Genomic DNA, 22,576 nt, shown 5'->3' on the forward strand with positions numbered 1-22,576 from the left:
GCAAAGTAATCAAACAGCACAAAGTGAGACAGGCACATGCTGCAAATAAAGCAATCAAACAGTAATTTAAGATAGGTTCCACACTATATTACATAATCCAAAAATTCCTATTGAAATATTATTGGATGAAATAATCTACAGAAATAGGGCATTAATCAATCTATCTATCCATCTCTATGTCTAGAGGTATATCGCCCCTACCACACACACACATATACCAAAGCAGTGTAAGAAGAATGTAAGGGAAATCAATTTCTTCCCCTTAATAGAATATAAGTTTGGTAAAGACAGAGCTGTTGCATATTCCATTTATTTCTAGTTCCCCATTAGCCTAAACAGTCCCTATCTTGCAATAAGCTATTAAACTATTTTTAAATGACTGATCAAACCACTTTTGTTTCAAAAGACTGGAGAACCTTGTAACAAGTATCTATAGTTTTGACTGCAAGGCTCAAGGGTAGATGCTCCAAGTCTATAACATAGAAACACTGATTTGTGACTAAATTGCCTATCATGTGGGCAACTCGAGTTGAGCAAGGATTTGTTTCATATATGTCTACATAGTATATTGTAAAATATAACATATAGACAATATACGAAGTATTAAATCATTTCAGATCTGTTAATTCAAAATTGTTTAAATTCAAATTTTAAAATATTTTTCTCTAGTAATATAATTAGGAGATTACAGAATATAATCAGTAAATATTTGGCAGAAGAAAAGCCTATGCAAAAATTCACTAAGGCGGGATTGGAAGAGTTGACAGGAAAAGGATCAAGCTTCACACTTTTGTCAGAGCTTCTTCAATGGTAGGGAATGAAGTTATGCCTTGCAGAAGTCTAATTTATTATACTAATTTCTGCTGAACTTAAATGTCTTTCCTCTATATTTTAAAAATTAAAACATATGTGTGTGGATTTATCTCTGGGCTTTCTATTTTGTTCCATTGACCTATATTTCTGTCTTTGTGCCAGTATCATACTGTCTTGATGACTGTGGCTTTGTAGTAGAGCCTGAAGTCAGGCAAGTTGATTCCTCCAGTTCCATTTTCTTTCTAAAGATTGCTTTGGCAATTCGAGGTTTTTTGTATTTCCATACAAATCTTGAAATTATTTGTTCTAGTTCTGTGAAAAATATCACTGGTAGCTTGATAGGGATTGCATTGAATTTGTAAATTGCTTTGGGTAGTGTACTCATTTTCACTATATTGATTCTTCTGATCCATGAACATGGTATATTTCTCAGGCAAGAATATAGAATGGAGTAAAGACAATCTCTTTAACAAGTGGTGCTGGGAAAACTGGTCAACCACTTGTAAAAGAATGAAACTAGATCACTTTCTAACACCGCACACAAAAATAAACTCAAAATGGATTAAAGATCTAAATGTAAGACCAGAAACTATAAAACTCCTAGAGGAGAACATAGGCAAAACACTCTCAGACATAAATCACAGCAGGATCCTCTATGATCCACCTCCCAGAATTCTGGAAATAAAAGCAAAAGTAAACAAATGGGATCTTATTAAAATTAAAAGCTTCCGCACAACAAAGGAAACTATAAGCAAGGTGAAAAGACAGCCTTCTGAGTGGGAGAAAATAATAGCAAATGAAGCAACTGACAAACAGCTAATCTCCAAAATATACAAGCAACTTATGCAGCTCAATTCCAGAAAAATAAATGACCCAATCAAAAAATGGGCCAAAGAACTATACAGACATTTCTCCAAAGAAGACAAACAGATGGCTAACAAACACATGAAAAGATGCTCAACATCACTCATTATCAGAGAAATGCAAATCAAAACCACAATGAGGTACCACTTCACACCAGTCAGAATGGCTGCGATCCAAAAATCTGCAAGCAATAAATCCTGGAGAGGGTGGGGAGATAAGGGAACCCTTCTACACTGTTGGTGGGAATGCAAACTAGTCCAGCCACTATGGAGAACAGTGTGGAGATTCCTTAAAAAACTGCAAATAGAACTACCTTATGACCCACCAATCCCACTGCTGGGCATACACACCGAGGAAACCAGAATTGAAAGAGACACATGTACCCCAATGTTCATCGCAGCACTGTTTATAATAGCCAGGACATGGAAACAACCTAGATGTCCATCAGCAGATGAATGGATAAGAAAGCAGTGGTACATATACACAATGGAGTATTACTCAGCCGTTAAGAAGAATACATTTGAATCAGTTCTGATGAGATGGATGAAACTGGAGCCGATTATACAGAGTGAAGTAAGCCAGAAAGAAAAACACCAATACAGTATACTAACACATATATATGGAATCTAGAAAGATGGCAATGACGACCCTGTATGCAAGACAGGAAAAAAGACACAGCTGTGTATAATGAACTTTTGGACTCAGAGGGAGAGGGAGAGGGTGGGATGATTTGGGAGAATGGCATTGAAACATGTATACTATCATGTAAGAATCGAATCGCCAGTCTATGTCCGATGCAGGATACAGCATGCTTGGGGCTGGTGCATGGGGATGACCCAGAGGGATGTTGTGGGGAGGGAGGTGGGAGGGGGGTTCATGTTTGGGATCGCATGTACACCCGTGGTGGATTCATGTCAATGTATGGTAAAACCAATACAGTATTGTAAAGTAAAATAAAGTAAAATTAAAAATTTTAAAAATAAAAAAATAAAAATTAAAACAAACACATTTTGATCCAGTGAATTTTATAATATTCTCAATTATTCATTATATTAGTAACCAGGTAAATAGCTGTTGTTTAAAATATTTTTAGTATTTCAAATTTAGAGTATTTCAAATATTTAGAGTATTTCAAATACTCTAGCCTTATTTTCATCTAATTTGTTTTAACAATTGTCCAACAGTTGGTGATATGAAAAGCTCTGATCTTGGCCTGTTACATACCAAAATATGACTTTCAGACCCACAGAACAAGAAAGTATGTCCAATTACTCTACTGTGTTTATTTCCTATCCATACACAAACTTGTCAAGGCACATTTGGATGAATTGCTCAGATAAAGCTTCTGAGAAAATGGAGGTGTGGCCAGCATAGCATAGCAGTATTCACATTGTTTAAAAGACATGAGAATCTATTATTCAGTATGATATAGCTGTAATGTGATAAGGGTTGCAACTTTGCATGCTTTTCATAGAAACTGGTTTACAAGAAGTAACCAAAACTTCAATTAGACGTTTTAACTCCATAGGCCATTACCATTCCACTTCAATAGACAATATGACACTAACTCACACTCTAGTCTCCAGCCACCCTTGAATCTGGAATATAAGAATAGCTTTCCTTTCTCTGTGCAGAATTCTCTCAGCCTGAAATTCCACTCACCATTAATATTATGACATTCTTTGTATCCTTTGATACCAATTATCTGATCATTCCTTTGACTGTGGATTATCACATGAAACTCTTTCTGTCCTACTATATTTTAGGCTCATTATTGGAGTATCCCATTTATTTTTTATAATTTTAAAGCATTCAGATATACCTGGCACATGTTTTCTCAAAGTTTACTAATGATGACATGTGTTTTTAAGTTTATAATGAAAAATTTCAGTATTGAAGTATAGGTATATCACATAAAAGTGATATTTAGAACCAAGAGAAGTACTTTGTGTACATACATATTTGAAGATATATCTATTTACATACTAAGATTTTCAACATAAACTGCTTTTCTCAATTCATATATGCTTCATATTCATTTCATAATATTGGATAATTATTTCCCTGTGCCTATGTATTTTTATATTGAATAGATATAACAATATTACATATTTAAAAGCAGAGACACTACTTTGCCAACAAAGGTCCATCTAGTCAAGGCTATGGTTTTTCCTGTGATCATGTATGGATGTGAGAGTTGGACTGTGAAGAAAGCTGAGCACTGAAGAATTGATGCTTTTGAACTGTGGTGTTGGAGAAGACTTTTGAGAGTCCCTTGGAGTGCAGTGAGATCCAATCAGTCCATTTTAAAGGAAATCAGACCTGAATATTCATTGGAAGGATTGATGTTGAAGCTGAAATTCCAATACTTTTGCCACCTGATGTGAAGAGTTGACTCATTTGAAAATACCCTGATGCTGGGAAAGATTGAAGGCGGGAGGAGAAGGGGATGACAGAGGGTGCATGGCATCACCAGTTCAACAGACATGAGTTTGAGTAAACTCTGGGAGTTGGTGATGGACAGGTCTGGTGTGCTGCAGTCCATGGGGTCGCAAAGAGTTGGACATAACTGAGCCACTGAACTGAACCTGAACCTGAACAAAATTACAGACCTGTGACAAGAGGAGTTTCATTTAATGAAGCCATACTCTTCATATAGCATTGATACAATACGCTGTTGTTTTCTCAAGGGACATTTTCTCCATACAGTGATTTAAAAACAACAGACTTTGCAGTTCTTTAAAATAAACGAATCAATATTGAACCCTAGTTACAAACATTAAATATTGGGTAGCCTTCTGGTCAGTGTCTCTGACTAGGAAATACTAATTAATAGCCAAAATTTTTCATGTTTTCGAGAATATTATATTCTTTTCAGCCATAATTTTATAAAGAGTTCACAGTAGCATATTTAACCAATTTCTCTTTAGTTTTATTTCCAAAAGTGGTTAAATACATGACAGTTTTGTCATTTCCATTTCTGTTCTTGGTTTCATCACTTGGCAATTTGTATGGATTACTCAGCCTTTCCGCAAAGAACAGTGAGGCTTGAATATAAATTAAGTCCCAGAGCATTCCCTTTCAAGTGCAGGATCACTGGGTTAATCTCTGCATGAAACAGTCTGGTTGCAGAATGGAAGAATTGCCATGTGGACTAAGGTTGGCAAAGTTAATATATTATAGGGGATTTATCATGACACTCCTTTCAAAAGTTTCTTCATAAGAACCCTGTGTGGCCTATGCTAATCTAATGACTTTGATTTTCTTTGACATTTAATTGAAACACAGGTTTATCTTGTATCTTTATGTTTTCTGGCAAACAAGGAACTAAAGAAACTGATCCCTTTGGACCACTGCTTTTGGCAATAGACAGATTAGACTAAAAGTATGCATACTATTTCATTTTAGTATTTGTTTTATTTTAGATAATAATTGCATGATGACAACAGGTGTCATATAAAGACTACTGCAATTAAAGTTTAAAGGAATAATTAGACTTTTTCAAAATAATAAGCTTACTAAAATTAACTGATGAATGATGCAGGATATATCAATTCTTTCTTTTAAAATCTCTCTATCCCTAGATATGAATGTTTAAAGAAGCATGAGGATTATATATAACATGTTTAAAATAATAGGATGTAATCTGAGGAATATAATAGTATATTTAGAAATCCCTCTTTGAACTAGATGCTCACTATTTTTCTCTGTTCTTACTGATAATATTGTTTACAAAAAGGATTAGTGGTTGTACACTTTAGTATTTCTAGAAATCTTTTAATGTTAATAGATTAAGGTAGTATCCAACAATAACTAAAAAAGTAACAGGTAAGATAATAAAACAGCCTTGGCCTGAAATACCCAAGTTACTATTTCTTTGCCTATTACCACTGAAGTCCAAAGAATATATCTAACTGGCCCCCCACTCAGAGAAGATTCTCTAAGAATTAAAGATATAGCATCACAGAAAGTTTTTCAGCAATGGTTAAAAAGCTAATTCACATGACAAAGGGAGATTATAAGAGGACTATCTTTTTCAGGTTTAATAGCTATGCAAGTATGATTTTCACAAATAAAAGTTTAAAATAAATATTTACTATGGTTTCATAATGTTCTAGTGATATTACAATATTAGCATATGAAATGTATAAAATGCACAGAGAATAATTACCAATTTAAATTACATTTATAAAGTGAATATGATAATTTCACTTTACATAATACAACTAGAATATTTACCCATTTTAATAAATGAATCTAATTATAATTTTGTTGTTTAAAGGACTATCATATCAGATTATTGGTATATAAAAGTTGTTTTGCCAGATATGCAAATCAGAATGGTGAGAAATGTAGCTCCCAAAGGCTGAACACTCACCAATGGAATTCCTCAGATGAGAGGTAACAAGTAAGAAAATTCCACCTCCTTTATCTCTTGTGGGGAAGGCACCAAAACTTCCACTTGCAAGGTTTCTACAAAATCCCACAGCGCTAAACAGACATCCAATCTGCAAATTGCTTTTTTGGTCACTTCTCATGAAAGAGTAACCCGAAGAGCAATGGTTCACAACTTTTCTTGGCTCACTTCCACTTCTCTTCATCTCCTTCCTTTCCTGGACCGTATTTCCCAGATCGAGTATCAGCTTATATCTGTGTATCAAATTTGGTACCTAGATGATAACACCTGAAATCTGGCAAACGTAGAGAAATCTCTCATTCTGTAGAAAGATCTGTTATTTCTTTTATGTCTTTCATATACTTTCCAAATTAGAGCATTGTTATGGGTTGAATTGAATCCCCTAAAATTTAAATGTTAAATCTCACTACTTCAGAATATGAGCTGACTTGGAAACAGGATCTTTGCAGATGTAATTAGTTAAGATGAGGTCATTAGGTCCTAATAAAAAATGGCTGGTGTTCTTGTAAAAAGGGGAAATTTGAAGATAGACATAAGGTTGAATGCTATGTGCAGATAAAGGCAGAAGAGTGATATCTCTGCAAGCCAAGAAACACCAAAGACTTCCACCAAAAGTTTGGGCAGAGAAATGGAATATATTTGTCCTTACCACCCTCAGCAGGAACTAACCTTGCCAACCCCTTGATCCAAGACTTTCAGCCTCCAGAAATGTGAAACAGTAGATTTCTATTGTTTATGTCACCTAGTTTGTGGCACCACTTTGATATGGCAACCCTGGGAAACTAATGGAATACTTTATATTTCTCTTTAATTAAAATGTTCAACAGGATATCCAATATTGTAAATAAGAGCAAACAGATAGTGGGAATTCATGTGTTTTATACCTGGTCTAACTAGAATGTGTCTATGTTATCCTTAATAATTGAGTTTTGTCATAGCGTAGGAAAATCTATTCTCTGCCTCATAGTTCTAGAATTTTTAATCTTAGTTATATTTTAAACATTTTCAAATGATATTTTTGTTCAAATATTGTTATTTTCCTCCTTCAGAATATTGTTATGCTTATATTAGTGAGCCTGCTGCTGCTGTTTGTTTGCCAATTTTGTATTCTCTTTGTGACCCGATTGACTTTATCCCCACGAGGATCCTCTGTCCATGGGATTTTCTAGACAAGAATACTGGAGCCACTGGGGGAAGCCCGTATTAGTAAGCCTATATATACATAATTATATATATCAATATTATATAAATAATTAAAACTATTTTTTTCAGTTCTTAGAATAAGTCTTGCTTGGTCATGATATAAAATTTTAAAATTTATACTTGAATTTTTTCATTCATATTAATAAATTAAAACAGTTTATTTCCCCCTGGTAGTATATTTGTCTGGTTGTAGTATCAAGGGTTATACTTGCTATACAAAATGAATAGTAGAGTTTCCTGATTTTTCTATTATCTGGAACAAGTTTACTTAACAATTTCATAGAGTTGCTGTTTATAATCATCTTAGCCTGGGTTGATTTATATTTATTTATTTATTTTAATATTTATATTTCCTTTACAGGATTCTGTCACTTTATATTTTCAAGGAATGTTTCCATTGTATCTGTATCTTTAAATTTATTGGTACATTGGTGACTCAGATGGTAAAGAATTTGCCTGCAAAGTGGGAGACCCAGGTTCGATCCCTGGGTTGGGAAGATCCCCTGGAAATGGGAATGACAACCTAGTCCGGTACTCTTGCCTGGAGAATTCCATGGACAGAGGATTCTGGTCTGCTATAGTCTATGGGGTCACAAAGAGCCAGACACGACTGAGGGACTAACACACAAACACACACATATTTAAGGAAATTATTTCATAATTTGATTAAATTTTATTGTAATGATTATGATTTATCTATTTTTAATCTGAATTCTTTTAGGTAACTTTTATTGCATAGAAAATCCCCTCAAAACTTAGTGAATTAAAATAAGCACCATTTATTTCTCTCAAAAATCTTTATCAGCTGTGGGTTCTTTGTACTAAGGGCAATATAGTATTATGTTATCTGTATAACACTACTGGAAATAAAATACTTTACATTTTTATAGTAAAATATTAAATGCTATATGGCCTATTGTAATTTAAGTTTTATTAAAATGTTAACATTAAATAATTAAAGTTACTTCATAAAAAAGTAATCTGTATCAATCTAAATGCATTTTAAAATTAACACTGATTTTGTAGATTCATTAATCCTACACAAATATTCTCTGTCATTGATGGCAACAGACCTAAAAAATCTATTTTCTAATTTTGGTTTTTGATATACTAATCGATGTCTACTTCAAAGTTTTTCACTTTGTGGTTGTACATGTGTTTTGGCATTAAACACTCTCTATCTCTTATTCATGTTGTTGTTGCAGTTGTTGTTGTTTGGTCGTATCCGCCTATTTGTGACCCCATGGACTTCAGCATGCCAGGCTTCCCTGTCCTTCGCCATCTCCCAGAGCTTGCTCAAATTCATGTCCATTGAGTCAGTGATGCCATCCAACCATCTCATCCTCTGTGGTCTCCTTGTCCTCCTGCCTTCAATTTTTTCCAGAATCAGGGTCTATTCCAGTGAGTCAGTTATTTGCATCAGGTGGCCAAAGTATTGGAGCTTCAGCTTCAGCATCAGTCCTTCTAATGAATATTCAGTACTGATTTCCTTTAGGATGGACTGATTGGATCTCCTTGTAGTCCAAGGGACCCTCAAGAGTCTTCTCCAAAACCACAGTTCAAAACCATCAATTCTTCGGCACTCCAACATCTTTATGGTCCAACTCTCACATCCATACATGACTACTGGAAAAACCATATCTTTGACTAGATGGACCTTTTGTTGGCAAAGTAATGTCTCTGTTTTTTAATTCACTTTGTGCTATTAATAAGTATGAGACTGCCTCTGAAGTTAAGACCAATGAACCATGAGTGACTATACTTGCCTACTACCTCTCAGTACATGCCATAGTCCTTCATTTATATAAAATATAATATTTATCAGTAATAACATTTATTTTAACTGGTGTGTGCAGGTGTGCTAAGTTGCTTCAGTCATGTCTGACTCTTACAACTCTATGGACCATAGCCCACCAGCCTCCTCTGTTCATGGGTTTCTCCAGGTAAGAATACTGGAGTGAGTTTTGATGCCCTCCTCCAAGGGCTCTTCCTGACCAAGAAATCAAACTCTTATCTCTTATGTCTCCTACATTGGCAGGTGGGTTCTTTACCACTAGCATCACCTGGTACAAGTTTTTTTTCTTTTTCCCTGTGGGGTCATCAAGCTTAAATCCAGGTCTGTTTTCTTGCGTGGACCAATTATTATTGAGAGGTAGCGCCTGAAATTATATCACATAGAAGGCTATATAGACAGAACAAACCTACTGTCCCAGAAAAACATTTTGATTAAAATTCTACTGCAATAAAACATGGTTAACACATTTGTGTTTTCACTGAAGAGAAAATCAAGAAATTAAAACTGTATCATACTTAAAGCCAAGATCCATTTACCTTTCACATTTTAAAAATGTTCACTAACACATTTACTAATTGTTTCAACATTTCTTTTTATGGTATTTAATTTCCCCCAAATATATCAGTCATTATATGTGATATGACATTGTTGTCACAATGTTGAAATTCTGGCATCATAGCAGATGGCATCAGTTTAGTGTGTCACCAGCTTTAATATTTAATTCAGTGAAAAGTCAAGGAGTAAGGATGAAATAAGATGGATTTTATCTTTTGCTAAAAAAAGCTAAGCATAATTCACTCTTTTATAAGGAATCAAAACTGTCATCATGAAAAAGACCTAATAATTTTTTCAATTATGAAGATTTCATATTGTCTATGTTGTAAAATTCTATGGCTAAAATAAAAATCTGTTTGTTAATTTCAATTACATATTACCACTTGAAAAGCATGCATTATAAAACGTTGGACACATAAGATATTCTTAGTAAATGTATTCCCTAAAACTGATGAGTATTTACCAATATATAACACTGATATAAAGTGAAATAATAAAACCCATGTAGTTCTTAAGCAAAAAAGTGATATTTCTTAAACAGTAATCTGAATAGGTAAAGCCTTAACAGGGAGGAGTCAAAAAGATAATCTATTTTAGTATAAAACTTTATACAAAAAGTTATCATTATCATGGTGAAAAATGTAAAAGTTCATGCTGGCTAATACTCAATGCAACTGCTTCAAAAGACAAATAATAAGTTTCAAAACTCTATTTTATCAAGAAGGATGGGGCATATGTTTACGTATTCATGTTGATGTATGACAGAAACCAACACACTGTTGTAAAGTAATTATCCTCCAATTAAGAATAAATGAATAAATAAACTATTTTCCAAAAAAAAAAAAAAAGCTGAAGAACTGTGGAATCAATCAAAAACCAGATGAACTTAAAATAGGGAGTTATTTGCCTATTCTAAGCATAAGTTGAAGATCTAGCTTGGCCCAGGCAAAGTCTTTACTGTTGGGGCAAAGAAAAAGCAATGAGGTTTTTGCAGTTGAGTACAGTTGGTATGATGGATTGCAAGCAAATAGAACCCCAAATTCAGCTCAGCTTCTAACCATGACTTCTAGGAGCAGCTAGGGAGACTAGAGAGCTGAGCTGCCTATCAGCATTTAGGAGACAAAGTTTCAGTAGAAGGAAGAAATCCACCATGAAAAATAAAATTTCTTTTTATCACAGTTGAAGCTTTGTGGGACTGAGGACAAAAAGCTAAGCACAGAATCAGCATGGTCAGAACTGAAACTCCTATAGTCTCTTAGGTCTAAGGTGTCAGAAACCCAGGAAGGAGTCTTAAAAATACCAGAAGAGGGACTTCCTTGGTGGTCCACTGGTTAAGACTCCAGGGCTCTACTGCAGGGGGTGTGGGTTCCAATCCTGGTTGAGGAACTAGGATGCTACATGCTGCATGATGAAGCCAAAATGAATAAATAGAAGTTTGAAAAAGGCCAGGAGAGTCACCTTGAAGAACAAAGTGAGCTGGGTCTTACCGAAATAGCAACACAGCTCTGATTTAATCAAAGTGAGCAGATCCTTAGCCTCAAAGGAAAACTGTCTCTAGTGGAAAATATCATTTGCCACTTCTATGGTTCTTTGTCTAGCCACATAATAAACCAGAATCGAAAGAGACACATGTACCCCAATGTTCATCGCAGCACTGTTTATAATAGCCAGGACATGGAAACAACCTAGATGTCCATCAGCAGATGAATGGATAAGAAAGCTGTGGTACATATACACAATGGAGTATTACTCAGCCGTTAAGAAGAATACATTTGAATCAGTTCTGATGAAATGGATGAAACTGGAGCCGATTATACAGAGTGAAGTAAGCCAGAAAGAAAAACACCAATACAGTATACTAACACATATATATGGAATTTAGAAAGATGGCAATGATGACCCTGTATGCAAGACAGCAAAAAAGACACAGATGTGTATAGCAGACTTTTGGATTCAGAGGGAGAGGGAGAGGGTGGGATGATTTGGGAGAATGGCATTGAAACATGTATACTATCATGTAAGAATCGAATCACCAGTCTATGTCCGATGCAGGATACAGCATGCTTGGGGCTGGTGCATGGGGATGACCCAGAGGGATGTTGTGGGGAGGGAGGTGGGAGGGGGGTTCATGTTTGGGATCGCATGTACACCCGTGGTGGATTCATGTCAATGTATGGCAAAACCAATACAGTATTGTAAAGTAAAATAAAGTAAAAATAAAAATTAAATAAAAAAAAAGAAATAAGTAATACCTACAAAAAAAAAAAAATCACCATACATGTAAAGAGTTTAAGAATCTGACCAAAAATCAAAATAGAGATAAAAAGAGGAGCAAATGCAGGGATAATCTGGACAAGAAAATTTTCTTTAACTTATGATTAATACTTAAAAAAATAGGAAAAAACTGAAAAAATATGAACATTGAGAATTTCCACAGAAAATTAAAGCAGATTTAAAAAGCCAAATGGATATTTTAGACTATAAAATACAATTAAACACTTGAATTTAAAAGCAGAATATACAATTAGTAAACAGAAGATATCTCAACACAAAAAATATAAACATAAGCACTGAGAGGAAAAAAAAGAATGGAGCAATAAAAAAGTCTAATTATGACTATGCTACTGTGCTGTGCTCAATTGCTCAGTCATGTCCAACTATTCACGACATCATGGATTATAGCTCACCAGGCTCCTCTGTCCATGGGGATTCTCAAGGCAAGAATACTGGAGTGGGTAGCCTATCCCTTCTCCAGGGAATCTTCCCAACCCAGAAATCGAACCGGGGTCTCCAGCATTACAGGTGGATTTTTTTTTACCAGCTGAGCTACCAGGGAAACCCCAATCTATGACTATATATGCTAAGTCGCTTCAGTCAGGTCTGACTCTGTGTGACCCCATGGACAGCAGCCCACCAGGCTCCTCCATCCACAGGATTCTCCAGGCGAGAATACTTTAGTGGGGTGCCATTTCCTTCTCCAATGTATGACTGTAGAAGTCAGAATAATTATTTAGCTTTGAAGATGTACTGATTGGGAAACGAAAGGAAGAATCTTGAACGGTGTGGGAAATGTTCTGTGTATCCATCTGGTTGGTTATTGCAAATGTACTACCATATAAAAAATTCTTTGAGTTGTACGTTTAAGGTTTATGCATTTTATGTATATTATGAGTGCTTTTAGTTTGTGGCAACTCATAAAGCTGTACAGTTGTATGTTCACTTGTCTGTAATCTCATATCTCAATCTCATAACATGTTAAAACATATTTTAAGGATAATTTATTTCTAACACAGGTATAGTAAACAGGATGGATTCAATGAACAGATTTCTTAGTACCTCTTGTAGAGGAAGATGAGTTTTCTTTACCTGCATGGTTTCAGCTTTCAGTTTTGAAACTTATTCTTGATGATAAATGACCAGAATTTGCCATTTCCTAAAGTATTATGGATATGTGTTAACAAGTTATCATATGTGGTGTATATTTATATGCTACTTTCTTCTAAATATTTAACAGATTAGTAAATGCTGTTTATAACATGATGCTTCCAGATACTTGTTTAAAATATACAGAAAACCTGGGTATATAAAGTCTTCCACTGTCACTGTCACTGTGGGCCTTTCAACACACCCTCTGTAGCCTGCAGCACTACAGGGAGTGTGGTAATGGGTCCCGTCTGTCAGCACTATCTGATATTCATGTCATTTTAGTGATAGGTCCCCCACTTCCTCTTTTCGGGGAAGAAGACTACTTTTAAGAATGACAAGACGAAGGGTTTGAAATGTGATAGGCCACTTTATAATATGGCTTCATGAATGACTGTGACTAGTACTTTTATGTCACTTTCTGACATACTTTTAAAATACAATTGTTGGAAATGCCAATAATTCAATTCAGTTGAGAGTATTTTTTTCTTTTCAAAGAAGTACTACACTTGGTTGAGACATACACAGAAACTATATCCTGAAGAGTTATCTAGTAGAATAATCGGATTTGCTTTAAGTGACTTGTCATTACTTATGAAGGAGAGAGGTAAAACATTTAATTAACTCAGTATATTAGACAATATGAACAAGTCAATTTAAAATATTCAAAAGTAGAATAGACTAGTGACTGGTCATTTTCACTGGTCTTTTTCACTAGTGACTGGTCTTTTAGACTGCCACTAAGTCTAAAGTCCTTTAATGAACTACTTGTGTATTTAGATATAGAATAGATGACTGGCCATATACTGGTGATTTGGGGTTGAAAAACATACATTTATAAATGTATATACACACTGTCCATTAATCACCCTACATGGGGTTCTGATGTTTGCATTCTAGTGTTTGGCATGAGAGCACAGCTTTATTTTTCACTCAGTAGTCTGTATCTTCTTAATTTCTATATATTAAACATTCTACCTTTCTTCTATAAGACAAAAGTTCTGAGTCATCTTCTCACACTAGGGGTCTGTATAAAGTTGAGTAAGGGAGCATGAGGTATGGAAACACAGGACAAATATTCAACTAGGAGTACATTAGACATTTGTGCTGTTTTTTGATCTATTATGGGTGTTACATAAAAAGGTTGGTTCTTCAACTTTTCCAAATAATAAGTCAGAATGTCTCAGAACCAAATACAAGGGGTATCCGTAAGTCCCTGTTCTTCTAACAGTCATCTTTCAAGAGGAGAGAGGTTATAAACAGCCATTTATACATTACTGGCCATGTTTTGAATCTTGTGACCCTGTTGTCATGTTCACAAAGCATTAGATGAAACATTCTTCTAGAATATTAAAGGCATTCCATGATATTTTGGTGTCCTGTCTAGATAAATCAGTCCCTTAGGTTAGGCATGTGTGCGTGTGCACGTGCGTGTAGGTGTATCAGATTTGTTCTGCTGAAAAAAAAAAAAAAGTCTTAAGGAGGCTTCAACCTCAGGGAAATGGATAGTGCACTTAATCAGATGTCTGGATATCCGTGATTCCAGGACTAATCAAGAATAGCACCAAGTCAAGTATTACATTTAAGAATAGCATTGAGCACATAACTATATTCAGCATTGCCTCCACATCTTCAGCATATTGTCTTTAAATCTAAGGCTTGAAACCTCATGGTTTAAGATTGTTGTCATAGTTTCAGGCATTATGTCGTTCCAAAAATATGCAGAAAAAATGGAAGGGAATAGGAGCAAAAGCAATTTTTCCTCATGACATTTTCAATTTTTTCAGGAAATAAAACCTGTCTCAAAGCTCTCTAATAGGCAATCCCTAATTTCTTACTCACAATTGATTTCATTGGGAATCAGATATGCAAGGACTGAACTAAAACAATGATGAGTAATAAACACAGCTGAATATTGTTGTCTAAACCAAATAAAGCTACTGTCAGTAAGAAATGTGGGTGATGGCTATCAAGTAGACAATAAAAAATGTCATCATCTCCCACAAAAGATCATTATATTACAATCACATCTATATCAAAGTGTTTAAATGCAAAGCTAAACAGATAATACAGTAGAAGGAGAAAAGTAGTTAAGAAGTCCTAAAAGTAGAAATAATAGCAAACAAAGGAAGAAAGAGTCATGAGTGTGGCAAGTTACTAAACCAAAAAGCAATAGATGTCTGATTCAAAGGCATCAACAAAATTACTGGCTTTCTATATCTACTGTCTGGGACATTAGAGCTGCTTATGGGTCACTGGAGCTACTTTTATGTTTTGAATGGTGATAAATGATTTTCCAGTGCTCTTTGATATCTTGCCCGTCTGATACACTGTTGGTTTTCTCTCTCTCTGACTTCACCTGTATTCTCTTAAAACAAATACCACCACCTGAATGACACAAGAATACCTGTGCCTTTTGAAAACTAAAAGTACACATATAGAGGGGATGATTAGACAACAGTTCTCACAAAAATCTTTCATTCAATGAATATTTACTGACTCCTCATTGTATGCCTGATATTTTATTTGACTAATTGTAAAGGATATAAAAAGATGAAATCTTTGGCCTCATAGGACTTCATTCTATTCTAGAGGAGACAAATTCAAGAATGCATATAAATTAGTAAAATGCTTTTTCCTAGGTGTGATGTTGAAGATCACAATAATGATGAATGTTATCACGTTCTGGAAAAGGTCTTATGCAATTTTCTATTGCATTTAATTACAACTTTAATGTAGGCACCCTGTGTTCCATTTTACAGATGAGAAAATGAGGCACAGATGAAACACTTAAAAATTAATAAATGGTTAAGGGAAATTTCAGTGAATACCGAAATAACCATCAGCATATAATTGTGTATAAGAGAAAGAAATGCACAAAAGGATAAAAGATAATCTGGAGAAAGATTTATTAGACAGAGAGAAGAGGACTATTTCCTATATTCCTGCAACACATGGCATTTTGAAGATCAATTAGGAACCAAACTAGTGAACAAGAATAAGAATGTAAAAGAACAGGTCCCACAGTTATGTAGTGAGAGCTTTTATGTAAAGCTTCATAGACCATAAGAAGAGGTTTAATTTCATTCTGAGAGCAGTGGGAAGTCATAAATTGGTTTAAAAAAGAGGATGATGTGATTAAACTTCTTAAAAGATCATTCTGGCTGCTAGGTGGATAACAAAGTCTAAGGGAACCAAATTGGAGTTGTTTTTTTTTTTTTTAAACAGTTATTATGGTACTCCTGGCACTGTATGATGGTATAAACCCAGATGGTTACAGAAAAAGTGAGGACATATAATCAAATTCAGCACATATTTGAAGATAGCCTCACAAGTACTTGTTGAAAGATTGAATATGGAGTAGAAATGAAGCAAGGATAATTCTTAGCTTTGTGCATAACATAAGTCTAGTGAATAGTAGCCCCTTTTACTGATCTGAGGATACTAAGGAGAATCAGTATTCCTTTTTTTTTTTTTTTAAGTGTGAAGAGTTAGTGCATAGAATGACTACAATAGAGAATTCCTTTGGAGATGTCTAGTAAGGCTCTAAGCAAAAATGTTAAATATACAAAAAAAAAATTCTTGAATCAATAAGATAATTCCTAGACCTGATTTCTCACTATAGATGATATTACCCATTTTTGTTTATTCATTCACAAAAAAATGTACAAACTTTTAAGTCCTGGGTAATGGCTTCAGATACAATGTTTTCAACCCTCTCCTCTCAACAAACCTTTATTTTATCAACTATCTAGAGTACATATTTACTAAGATAATTTACTAATAATGGATGAAGCTAGACCTCTCTTTCCTAACTTAGACCCTCTCTTCTGTTTTTCCAATGGCCATATTGAACTTTACCCAAGCCCTTTGATGCTAGAAAACAGAACAGGCTAAGACATCCTGTGTTCCAGGAAATGGCTTACTACACAGAACCACCCTTCCCCATATGACTTACATGAGATTCATGGGTATCTCCCCTTGTGTACCTATGACAAGGATAGACACTGTCCCTCCAGATCTCCATGTGTTGCCTCATAAATAATTAGCTGAACTGTTTGGTCCCCACTGATTAATCAGAATAAAATGTTTATTATCCAAACTTTGGTTAAGATTTTCTCCTTCCACAGGTCCCTGAATTCTTACCACCCTCAGTCTGAGCCAGCATACAGACCCTTCCTAATAGCCTCTTCCAAGAACAGACTCATGTTAGACTAAAACATTCTCTGATCTATTATCCTATCATGCCATCCTTTCATCTTATCCTCAGTTCCTTCTAGCCTTCTTCACTACCCTCTATACAGTAAAGCCCCACTTTACATAACTCTTCAGACCTTTTCAGAGCTTATGTCCAGTGTTCTCCCTAATCCAACTGTACTCCCTCTATTTCAAGTATCCCATCCTCCTCATTGCAATAATTATTTCAAGCAGCATCTCTCCGTACAAAGTTTGGATTTGTTTGTTGGACACTATACGTTCTGACTTCAATCTAAAAGATTCTGATTAATCTTTGACTCATTTTCCTCTCAACAATAACTTCTACATACTAACAAAATTATATCCCCCTTTTTTCTATAAAATATACTTCTCTTTACCTTTTCTTTATCCACAAAGCTTGGATATTACTGTCACAACACAAAAAGCCACAAAACAGGGAATCAGTCACTTTGAGTGTAACCATTTCACCCATTGCTTAACACTGCCCAGGGATTTTTCCTTAAAACCTCTACTCCTTGTCCTCTTCTTGGCTAAACATAAAATCTTCAAGAAGAGCAACAATTATATCAGATTTTCTACCATGTCAAGCAAGAGGTCCAGGGAAGAGAAAGTAGGTGGGAAAAACTACTCTAGACCAGGATTTGGGTGATAGGTAAAGAGAAGCAGACTCAGAATATAAATTAAAACATCACTGAAATGAATGACCACTGAGTCTATAACAAGTAACAGGAAAAAATTGGATGGAATAAATAGGAGAATTTGAGAGTATGAAATTCCAGGTAAAGAAGGAACATTGGACACATGTACACCCGTGGCTGATTCATGTAAATGTATGGCAAAAACCACTATAACACTGTAATTAGCCTTCAATTGAAATATTAATTTAAAAAATAAAATTAATTTTAGAGTTTTCTTGGAGGAGGGTTAAACCAAGATAGTGACATAGGAAGTTCCTGAACTTTCCTCCCATGGACATATCAAATGTAAAGCTACATACGAAACAATGACCTCTGAGAAAAATCAAGAAACTCACTGAACAACTCCTACATATTGGTTGAATAAGAAAATACCCACATCAAATTGGATAGAAAAGGTTGAAATACACTGTTGCTATAAACCCTAACAGGTTTATACCCACTCAGGGGACAGGGGCCTGGATTACTGGGCTTTAATATCTAGCATGGCTTTCACTCATGAGTCTCAAGGACTATAGCAAACTAAGAAAGGTTCTTAACCAGCTATCTCCCCAGGGCTTAGCAGAGAGGGAATAGATAAAAACACCCATCTCCCAGTCTTTCCTTGAAAGGGGTCAGTCTGCATATAGAGCAGGGTCAATCTCCCTATAGTGCAGGCTCTCACCTGTATCTCCCTGGAAGGAGTTTGTGACACACCTGTGCTGCAGCTTTTGCAGATGAATATCCAGATCAATTGGCTCTTACAGCCAACGGGGCTTCCATTTATGAAACCCACAGGACAGTAGCAAATGAAATAGTACTTAATAGGTACAAGTGTACCCCCACCCCCATGGCTATACACTCAAGCTCAGAACAGAAGGAACAAGCAAAAAGCTTCATCACCCAGTTCCTCCAGGAAGGCATTTAAACCTACTATCCTAGTTGCTGCCTGTGGGTCTTATTTCCAATAAGTCTGCATCTAGGCAGTGACTGTGATTCTTCCCTTTGGGACACTGACAAGTCCTGGCACATCCTCAACTATTGGTGGCCACAAAGAACACAGAATGTATCTGAGACAAAGGACTGAGAATCAACCATGTACCTGGGTTGAGCTGACTGACAAGGTTCATCCCCTACATGAGAATCAGCACCCCCTGTCCCACAGTCCAACAAGACTAACATTGTTTTATCTACTGGACAGAAACCAACAGAAAGTCAAGGAAAATGAAGACACAAAAAATCATGTTCACCTCAGAAAAGAACAAGATAAATCTTCAGAAACAGATCTTAATGAAACAGAAATAAGTCATTTAACTGATAGAGAGTTGAAAGTATCAGTCATAAATATGCTCACTGAATTAAGAAGAGCAATATATGAACAAAATAAGAACTTCAACGAAAAGAAAATATTTTCAAAATAGCAAATAGAAATCACAGCACTGAAGAAAACAATAATTGAACTGAAAAGTTCAGTAGAGGGCTCGATAATAGACTAGATAAATCAGACAAGAGGCAACAAAAAGTCCATACCTATTAATGATTACCTTAAGTGAAAATTCCCTAATCAAAACATAGAGTAGCTGAGTGGGAAAAAAAAATCAGCTTATGCTGCCTATAAGAGACACACTTCAAATTATAGATGCATATAGATTAAGAGTGAAGGAATGGAAATATATTCCATGCAAATGGAAACCAAAAGAAAGCAGGGGTAGTAATACTCATATCAGACATGCCAGACTTTAAGCCAGAAACTATAGCAAGAGACAAACAAGATCACTATATAATGATAAAGGGATCAATTCATCAAGGATATAACATTAATAACTGTTTCCTCAGTATGCTGCTGCTGCTACTGATAAGTCACTTCAGTCATGTCCGACCCTGTGCAACCCCATAGACAGCAGCCCACCAGGCTCCTCTGTCCCTGGTATTCTCCAGGCAAGAACACTGGAGTGGGTTGCCATTTCCTTCCCTAATATACATGCATCTAAGTATATAAAGCAAGTATTAACATATATGAAGGGAAAAATAGACAGTAATCCAAAAATAATAAAGAACCTAGATACCTCTATTTCAACAATGGATAGATCATTCAGCCAAAAAAGTCAATAAACAATGGACTTGAATGACACATTAAACAAGATAGTCCTAACAGTTATAGAACATTGTATTCAACAGCAGAAGAATACAGGTTCTTCTCAAAAGTACATGGAACATTCTCCAAGAAAGATCATAACAGGACACAAAACAAGTGTTACTAAACTAGAATTTAAAATGCTTAGAATCTTAATAAGCTAGATCAATGGACCTAAGAACTGTCTAACAGATATATAATATGGACAAAACTTTAGCTAGACTTACCAAGATAAAAGAGAGAAGGCTCAAATAAATATATTATAAATGCAAGAGGAGACGTTACAACTGATACCACACAAATACAAAGAAAGGATAATAGACAATTATTATGAAAAAATTATAAAGCAACATATTGGACAACCAAAAAGAAATGGATAAATTCCTGGAAAAATAAAACCTACAATGACTGAATTGGGAAGAAACTGAAAATCTGAAAAGACAAATTACTAGTAAGGAAATTAAACCTGGTGAATAATACCAAGAATTTACAGAAGAACTAATGTCAACTTTCTCAAATTCCCCCAACAAATAGAAGAATAAGGAATATATTTATGCTCATTTTATAGGCCATCATTACCCTGATACCAAAGCAGACAAAGATACTACAAAAAAAAAAAAAAAAAGAAGAAGAAAATAAAGACAATATCCCTGATGAACATAGATGCAAAATGTTCAACAAATAGTAGCAAAACAAACTCAACAGGATATTAAAGGAATCATACAACATGGTAGAGTGGGATTCATTCCAAGGATGCAAGGATGGTGCAGCAGCTACAAAACAATAAGTGTGATATGTCACAGTAACAAGTGAAGGATAAAAATCACATGATAATCTCAATAGATGCAGAAAAAGTATTTTACAAAATGCATCCTTCTTTCATAACAAAGCTCTCAACAATATGGCTATGGAAAAAAATACCTCAACATAATAAAGTCTATATACAACAAAACTACAGCTAAATACTGAAATGTTAAACCTTTTTATTTTCTAAGATCAGGAATAAGATTGGGACTTTCTTCCTGGTCCTGGATGTCCGCTCTTTCCATTTTTATTCATTTTATTCATATTATTCATTTATTCATATTATTCAATTTATTAAAATTGGTTTAAAATTCTGAGAGTGGATAAGAAAGACAAAAGGCAAGACTAGACTGAAATGTTTTTGTGACATCTCACAGGATCATTGTTATTGTTCAGTTGTTAAGTTGTGTCCAACTCTTTGCAACCGCATGGACTGCAGCATACACGCCAGGCTGCTCTGTCCTCTACCCTCTCTCAGAATTTGCTCAAATTCATCCACTGAGTCGGTGATGCTATTTAACCATCTCATCATCTGCTGCCCTCTTCTCCTTTTGCCTTCAATCTTCCAAAGCATCAGGGTCTTTTCTAATGAGTTAGCTCTTCGCATCAGGTGGCCAAAGTATTGGTCAGCTTCAGCTTCAGCATCAGTCCTTTCAGTGAATATTCAGGGTTGATTTCCTTTAGAAATGACTAGTTTGATCTCCCTGCTGTCCAAAGCACACTCAAGAGTCTTCTCCAGCACCACAATTTGAAAGCATCAGTTCAGCACTCAGTCTTCTTCATGGTTTAACTCTCACATCCATACATGACTACTGGAAGACCCACAGCTTTCACTATATAGACTTTTGTCAGCAAAGTGATGTTCTTAATCTTCTCCTTCATTGTCCTTCCTATTGTTCAAGTGAGTTATATTAATTCCAATCAGCAAATACATAATGCAATCTTTCTGTGCCAGGTACCATTCTAAATGTTGAGGATACAACTTTTAAAAAATATAGACTCATTGCCTTTTCTGTAAGAGTCTATGGAATTCTTTGAAAACATTTCTTTGTATTCATGATGATGGTTTCCTATTGTTTAGAACATAAAATTTCAACTTTAATTATCTACATGAATTGAATGAATCATTGTTTATCTCTAATAGGCACATATACTTTTTGTTCCCTCAGTGCAGTTTGACCCTTCTGGAAACAGCACAAGTTTTACTTAAAATCTCTCCCCAGCCCTTAATGTATATGTTTACTTAATGAGAGGGTAGAGTATTTATCCTATCTGCAGTTCACAGTGGGCATGTAACTGAAAGCTGACCCATCTGAGCCTTTTATATCGGAGACCACAGTTCAGACGGGAACATTAGGCCCTAATCACACCATTTAGATCTGAAAAGACTTCTGCAGAGGGAGCATAATGTTGGAGGATGTCATGGTATACCAGGGAAGAACAAATCTGATTCCATAAAGGATCTATTTCTTTTAATCTTTGTATTTCATTGCTTTTGCTGTAAGAATGTTATCTGCAGTTTGAAAAACACAGGATAGCCTATTTTCAAAGCTCTGACCTTTAAAGGTATATAACACTTTCCATTTATACAGAAATAAAACATTGCAAAACAGAGAATACCATTTGCCTTGTTGGAAGGTTATAGGAATATTGTGACCAAACCGTCATGAACATTT

The sequence above is a fragment of the Capricornis sumatraensis genome, chromosome 2 (genome assembly GCF_032405125.1).
Source record: "Capricornis sumatraensis isolate serow.1 chromosome 2, serow.2, whole genome shotgun sequence".
Classification (NCBI taxonomy): Eukaryota; Metazoa; Chordata; class Mammalia; order Artiodactyla; family Bovidae; genus Capricornis; species Capricornis sumatraensis.